Below are 6,331 nucleotides of genomic sequence, written 5' to 3'. Positions count from 1 at the left end.
AATTTGGGTTGATTGATCAGGTACTGTAAATTTGGTGAATTTATATCTAATATCGTAATTTGTTTAGATTTATAAGGTTCTGTAAATTGAATAAAATTTGAGCAGGTTATGTAAATTTAATTTAAAAAGCTTTATTAAGTACGTGTAAAATTAATTTATTTAGACAATTACGATAATTACCCGAATTCAGATATTTAAACAAAATAAGATATTTAACCAAAATTAGATAAATACCCAAATTTAACCACCATTGTTTAATTTTTTTTTAAATAATTTCCTGTTAATATTTCAGTTGTCAAAAACGTTTTCGGTTGCCATGTTTAAACTAAAGCTCATCGCATTATTTTCCATTTGGGGTTTTTTAAGTAACATGAAGGTCTACTTAATCCTTCAATTTAAACAAATTCGATCAGTGACAGGTACACCTCGAGTAGTCTCCTTGTTAAACCTAAATAAAGACGAAAACAAATCAATCCAAATTAAAGAAAGCCTTCGGGGTTTTTCGAAGTTACAAACCATTCGGCAGACTACTTCGAAAATGAGGTATTACGCCTCTTAGAAGACCGTCTTCGTAATAATTTGAAATAATGCCGGAGACAGGGCTATGACGGCGCGGCAAACATGAGAGGAAAACACGGGTTTGCAGGCTCATATAAATAATCAGGTAAAAAATGCAGAATTTGTGCATTGCGCTGCTAAAAATTGTAACTTTTGGCAAATTACTCAGTAAAGCATATTTCAGAATTTAACTAGTAGTGTAAAAGTGAGAGTTTAGAGCCACGGTGTGCAAAATTCCCATAGGGTTATAACGGGGTGCCAATATTTTCCATAGGGTTAGCACGGGGTGCCGGTATCTCCCTCGAAACCACGTCGGCTCGATGTGGCCACATTTGTCGGCATCGAGAATACGAGAGAGACCGATGAAAACGTGAAGGGGGAATCGAAGCCGGTCAGAGTCTTGTTGATGGGGTGTAATATCGTTCGAGGAGGAAGCTGAGTTTGGTGACGAGGTAGGGGAGAGAGACCCGGAAGAATGAGGTCTCGGATTTCAACCGCGCCAGAAAGGAGCGGCTTGTTTATACGCGCGTTTCCTCGGTACGGGGCGGGAGTTTACGCGGGGATTAACGAAATACCCAATAGGGTATGGCATGGGGTATAATTCATGAAAAAAGTACGGGTCAGCATCGAGAATACGAGAGCGTCCGTTGAAAACGCGAAGGGACCATCGGAGCCAGCCGAAGATTTATTGACGGAGCGTAATAAGGAAGCGGAATAGAGGTCTGTGATAAAACGAGGTCAAGCTTTTCATCCGCACCAGAAAGAAGCGGTTTGTTTATACGGGACGTGAATCTACGGTGAGGGTAGCGATATTACGACGATTGTATATTTGCAGGGATTTTAACGGAGAGCAACATCTAAGGTGGAGATATACCGATTGTTTTCCAGCGTGTTTGGTTTGCAAATAGAATTCTTACAGATGTGAAACGTCAATTGAAATGAACGGAGAGTAACGTAGATGTTGATTCGCCAAGGATTGAAATTACTCTTTTTGTAAAGTATATGAAACCAAGTAAAAAGCGCACGGATGAGTACTATATAAAGGGACTCAGTTTCCTTAAAATTACATCCCGAATTTGGAATCTTGTCTTTTACGTTTTAGAAGCGGCGCTCACCAGTCATACGATGAGTAACCCAAAATGTGAGTTTTATCACGTATTAATTATTCGCGAATCATTTTTAATTTGTATTGTCAATTCTAGGTCGGAGAATAACTCTTGCATTCTCGAAGTCAACTTTCTGAGAGCCAACAACGAATATGTTCTCAAAGAATTGGCATTCTTGGTGGTTAAAACTGGAGAGAGTGGGGTGTACGCCTTTAAGCCGCCTTTTCCGTATCACGAGCTAAACGTGAAAGACGAAAGACTTTGTTCGTGGATCTCGACGAATATTTGCGGGATGTAGTGAGACGAGGGTGAATACGAAATAAACGAATTGGATGGAATCATCACCTACATCACGTCTAAAGCGTCAACCTTCTTCACGAAAGGTCTGGAGAAAACATCGTTCCTCTCGAATCGATTCGTTAAGAAGATCATTCACCTTGAGGACATTGGATGCCCAAAATTTAAAAATTTTGCAGATTTGGGTCGAAGGGTCTGCAAATACCATTTTCAAAATTTCAATTGTGCATTATTTAAAGCGCATCAGATAAATTTATGGAAAAAATATAAATAAAATATTTTGGTCTTAACCATATCTGATTTTTTTTCTTTTTACCTCTCTCATATACATTTACTTGAATCAAACATTGGGAAGTGGAATGGTTAAATAGAAACATTTTTACTTACAACCGTCTAATAGGTCTACCGATGGAAATCAGAATTAGTCTTATTACCATTGATATATTTATACTAAATATAGATAAATACAATCTTTATTTATACCCCACTGTATAAATACGTTCTTATGTATACCTTATAGTATAAATACGTTCTTATGTATACCAAGAATGTATTTATTTATACTCAGGGAGAATGAATATGTCGAGACTATCGACGGACACGTTGAGCCCCTAACCCCGTCACGCTAGGGGGAGGGAGGGAAAAAGGAGGCGGTCTTATTTTTTGCGTCCTCGCAGCAGCGCTAATCACGTCGAAAAACGTAATTTTTAAGAACCAATGAGATTTCAGTATTATTTGATTCTATTAAAGCGGAGGAGCATACCGGGGGGCCCAACGGGTGGAATTGGAGAAACGCTAAAAATAATCTCTACATATTCATTCTCCCTGAGTATAAATAAATACAATCTTGTGTATACCTTATAGTATAAATACGTTATTTATTCTTTGTGACATAAATAAAGCGTAATTTATATCTTATGGCGTATATACATTCTTGTTATTACGAAAGGTTGTAAACTATAAGCTCTATTTATTACTTGTGGTGGAGACGACTTCCAGAAGAAATTTCAATTCTGGCTGGGATTTATAAGCCCATCTCCCGAAAATCAAAATCATATTCATTTCAGAATGGCAACTAACAATACCGTCTTAGACAAAAAAGTGACCGTCGCGGTTTTAAGATATAAGGCTGCGCTGGGACACATTCCCGGCCGCCCCGAATTACCAGTCAGTAGTTTAGGACCCTATTCCTAGCCAAAAGGGGGCGTGGCTACCGCGTCCCCAGCTGCGTGACGGGGGGGAATGAAGCGGGGAATCGCGATTCCGCCCCCCCCTCGGGCGCGTGTCACGCGCGCGTGACCTGAATAATTAATGAGATTAACAGGTGTTAATTAGTTGACCTGTCAATCAAGTAGGTAAGCAAGTGTTTTAAAAAGGGTGCATATTAATGAGCGTGGTATTGTTTAACTAGGTGGATTACCGTTATGGGTCATTGACCTATTAGATAGTAACATGTGTTTAGGATCATCAAGTAGTTATATGTTTGAATATTAATTTTTGGCGGGAAAGTGTAAGCGTCGCGTGTATAAAAATCAACAAGTGGTTAAACTCTTTAGGTTTATTAATGTACACTTATGTTTGACATGAATATTAATATATGGCTTAAGTTTGTACCTTTATAATTAACCGTTAGGGTTCATGACCTGGTAGCTATATGGTTGTTAAAGTTTTGGCGCGAATTTAACATGTGTTCTGAAGACCGTTAGAAATTGTAAGTGTCGATTAACAAGTAGGAATGGTACGTTTTAACCAATCTGTATGAAAATGGTTTATATAATACAACTAACGTGCTTATTAAGAAAGAGACAAAAATAAATATAAACAGTTTATTTAAATTAAAATTTTAAGGGCGCCACCTAAAATTACATAAATTAGTTGCTAATATAATAAAACATGTTGAATATATTACCCCCTTCCACGATGATTTTGATCCCCGGCGCTAGAAAAAATTCATATTATAATTTCATACGTATTAAAATATATTTAACGAATTACCTTTCCTCAAGTCCAGTACTCGCATTTCCGCCGACAATGACGGGTTGATCAAAATCTCCCGATAGGGAATCGTGGGAGAGTTCGAGGGCGTTGGGGAGTTCTCGGGTGTTGGTGGGTCCGAAGGCGTGGAGGGTGGTGGCAGCGTGTCGGGTCCTATTGTTAGAAATTTTATAAAAGTATAATAAAAAATAGAAAATAATTACTTCGAACTGGTCCTAGGTCCGCGTTTTCTCCTATAATTTAATAATTATCAATTACTTGTTACAGTATATTATCAAAAGTACATTACTTCCGCGTCCTCTCCCCTTCACTACTTTAATGAAATCTGCTGTAGTGTTGGAAGCCCTAAATTTTTAAATTTTTGTTGAAAAGGTTCGTATTAAGACGTTTTACAACTTACATTGTAGTTCAGGAACGAAATGTGATAAAACATGAAAAAATCACGCCTTTTATACCCGGCAATCTTAACCTAAATATTTGATTTACTATAGCTCGAGGTTAGGTTCGTGTATGGAATTTTTCTCGAGAAAACATTGATTTATTTTAAAAAACCGTTGCGTTAATAGAGTACGTAAAAATTGTTACAAAACCATTAGAAAATGGAGTTTCCTTAGCATCCCGCTAGGGGTTTATTTACCACATGTTGATATAAAAAAAAACGTTGCGTTAATAGAGTACGTAAAAAAATTGTTACAAAACCATTAGAAAATGGAGTTTCTTAAGCATCCCGCTAGGGGTTTATTTACCACATGTTGATATAAAAAAAACCGTTACGAAAAATTACGAGTACCTAAAACCGTTATGAAAATTAGCATGTGTTATAGAAGTTCCTAAGCGTCCCGCTAGGGGATTTTAGTTTATTACGAAAACTTACGCATGTATTAATAAAAAGCGTTAGATAAATTAGCATGTGTTATAGAAGTTCCTAAGCGTCCCGCTAGGGGGTTTTGCGACTATAAATAGAGGGACGCGCTTTATTTGCATTTATTTCACAACTTGCATTCGACTTGAAGAAATTGTAAGTAAATTTTAAAATTTGGGGAATTACCTTTTTTAAATGACCGTTTATTGTTAGGAAATTATTCTGGCACGATGGACTTTGACCGCAAAGTAATAGTTTATTAATTCAGTCTATTTTTTATACCATTTAATTTAGTTTAATTTTTAGAACCAATCCGAAACACCTCCCTGCTCCCAGGTCAATAAGGTCCGTCGGCGATTAGATTTCGGAAATAAAGTAAATATTAAGAAAACTCGTTTCGAAGTAGACATCCCGAAGAATCAACCCGATATCATAGATTTAACATGCCACGAGGTACTCGATAGCCCTTCGAAACAATCGCCATTCAAACCAGTTGATGCGCGGCCCAAAAGCACCCCATCCAAGCTAGGCCCATCTCAACCAGGTCCATCTCAAGCCGGTCCATCTCAAGCCGGTCCATCTCAAGCCGGTCCATCTAAGCCAGTAGACGACGGCTGGACGGATATAGTCGTAGAGTTTTCCCGCCATAAAAATTTCGGGATAAAAATTGCAAGTTTCAAAAATAACTTGTATTTAGATATAAGGCGTTACGTCAAAAATAGCGATCGGCCAACCGCGACAAAAGACGGCGTTTGCGTCAAACTAGATTCGGCGTATGAGTTAAAAGAGTATCTAGAACAGATAGTTTATGAAGAAGGTGATTTTCAACTAAGAAACGAGAAGGTTGAAATTCTAGCGGGTCGGCGAGGTGAAGTTCTAGTTTACAAGAACCGTGGACGTCACTACGAAAAACTATTAAACTTGCAGAATTCCGGCGAAGTTTACGACGTCGCGACAACGATTCAAACCGTATTAAATATTTACGCAGGACTTTAAAAACACCATGGCCCTCGATCTTAGCACCCGTTTCAACCCTAAAAATTTTTACTCGATAGATAAAATCATTGCCAGTTCTTCTCGAAAGTATAGGTGTAAATCTATGCTATTCGAGTGTAATTTTAAAAATTTAGACCAATTAAACCACGCGGATATCAGTAACCAACTGACCCGTATTTTCCAATCAATATTAGATAGAATTACGGCCGATAATTTAGGCTACACGCGCGTCAGGGTGGTGGTAATTTCCGATGAGCTGCAAGATCCGATAAATTTCCAATTAATGAATATCAATGAATTGACAGCTGAGAGAATTTTAACGGGGATTGAAAAGGTAGCGCAGTCCGTAAAAACCATTTATTTAGATTCACCCCTCCGATTCGACCTAATATTTCTTCAAGATACCCCTATGAGAGGACTTCCTCGCAGTGTTAGAAGCAGAAGTTATGAATGTTTAGATCAGTATATCAACCAAGGTAACACATTTATTCCCATTAGAAATACGGACAATTTATGT

At 37.8% G+C, this 6,331-nt stretch overlaps 1 long non-coding RNA gene across 1 annotated transcript; it reads right to left on the bottom strand.

Annotated features, from left to right (window-relative positions):
• Positions 1-3,773: 3,773 nt before the first annotated feature.
• Positions 3,774-4,456, bottom strand: LOC149928593 (uncharacterized). Its single transcript, XR_016473971.1, has 4 exons — positions 4,246-4,456; positions 4,160-4,189; positions 3,957-4,109; positions 3,774-3,900 (listed from the first exon to the last, which is right to left on the bottom strand). It is a non-coding gene; the product is annotated as an uncharacterized LOC149928593 (long non-coding RNA).
• Positions 4,457-6,331: the final 1,875 nt, after the last annotated feature.

Source organism: Leiobunum rupestre, chromosome 9, assembly GCF_980474605.1.
Source record: "Leiobunum rupestre chromosome 9, qqLeiRupe1.1.hap1, whole genome shotgun sequence".
NCBI classification, from domain to species: Eukaryota; Metazoa; Arthropoda; class Arachnida; order Opiliones; family Sclerosomatidae; genus Leiobunum; species Leiobunum rupestre.
This window is presented reverse-complemented; position numbering and strand designations above follow the sequence as displayed.